This window comes from Tupaia chinensis, unplaced genomic scaffold (genome assembly GCF_000334495.1).
Source record: "Tupaia chinensis unplaced genomic scaffold, TupChi_1.0 Scaffold138791_1, whole genome shotgun sequence".
Taxonomy (NCBI): Eukaryota; Metazoa; Chordata; class Mammalia; order Scandentia; family Tupaiidae; genus Tupaia; species Tupaia belangeri.
In genome coordinates, this window is record NW_006198684.1 from 708020 (window position 1) to 709479 (window position 1460).

Below are 1460 nucleotides of genomic sequence, written 5' to 3' on the forward strand. Positions count from 1 at the left end.
ATAATTATGTCCATTTTCTGGATGAATCAATTTAGCTCAAAAAAACTAATTTGCACCTATCAGTAGGTAATAAGGTCTACTATGTAGTCTATAGGTCATGTACTTGACCAAGACCAACACTTAAACGATAAGAATAGCTCTACCTCACAACCGAATTTCTTATTCAAATATATTCCAGGCAGTAAGATAAAAGAAACATAGGCATAAAAGAAGGCATTGTATTTGGGGGCTGACAAGACTGCATTCTTTTTCACCAATTTCCATTCTCTACCCCATCCTTGCAACATTTCAACGTGGATGAAGAGTATTTCCTGAGCCGCCCAGACTCTGGCACTATGGTCATGGCAGAGGGAACAGCAGTGCTGAGGCGAAACAGGCCGGGCACCAAAGCACAGGATTTTTATAACTGGCCTGATGAATCCTTTGATGAAATGGATAGTACACTAGCTGTTCAGCAGTATATTCAGCAGAACATAAGGGCAGACTGCTCCAATATTGACAAAGTTTTTGAACCACCTGAAGGCCAAGATGAAGGTGTATGGAAGTATGAACATTTAAGACAATTCTGCCTTGAGTTAAATGGACTTGCTGTCAAACTTCAGAGTGAATGCCATCCAGATACTTGTACTCAAATGACAGCAACTGAACAATGGATTTTTCTTTGTGCAGCTCATAAAACTCCAAAAGAGTGTCCTGCTATAGATTATACTAGACACTCACTTGATGGTGCTGCATGTCTTCTGAACAGCAATAAATATTTTCCTAGCAGGGTTAGCATAAAGGAATCATCTGTAGCAAAACTAGGATCAGTATGCTGTAGGATTTACAGAATATTTTCACATGCTTATTTTCATCACCAGCAGATATTCAATGAATATGAAAACGAAACATTTGTGTGTCATCGGTTTAATAAATTTGTGATGAAATATAATTTGATGTCCAAGGATAACTTGATTGTACCAATTATAGAAGAGGAAGTTCAGAATTCAGTTTCTGGAGAAAGTGAAGCGTGAATGGAATCATATACAAAAATGTACTGATCACATAATTAACATTAATTATGTACTGTATATAATTTTAAACACATCAATCATGTATCCATATTATAGTTTCTTTGTTTAGTATAGGTTTTTGTAAGCTGTGTGTTGCCTTTTAAAATGGGAAATACTTTTTAAGTTATTCAAAGTTATTCATGAGTTGTATATTCATCAGTGTGGCACTCATGGTTTTTAAATAAGATTAGTATTATCTGTTTATAATGCCTGCTAATAAAAGAATTTACAGTTTGGTAAAATTGCTGCTAAACAATCATTGGATCACAGTCCTCATCAAATAAATCCATGTATAAAAAGATGAGTGAGCTTGAGGTTTCAAACAAGCCATTTACTAGAGAATCGTAATGTTTTCCCTTGGTTTTTGCCCTGAGTTAAGATATTCTAGAACATTCTATAGTGCATAGT

At 35.3% G+C, this 1460-nt stretch overlaps 1 pseudogene; it reads left to right on the forward strand.

Moving 5' to 3' along the window:
- Positions 1–320: 320 nt before the first annotated feature.
- Positions 321–1092, forward strand: LOC102495130 (MOB-like protein phocein pseudogene; annotated as a pseudogene).
- Positions 1093–1460: the final 368 nt, after the last annotated feature.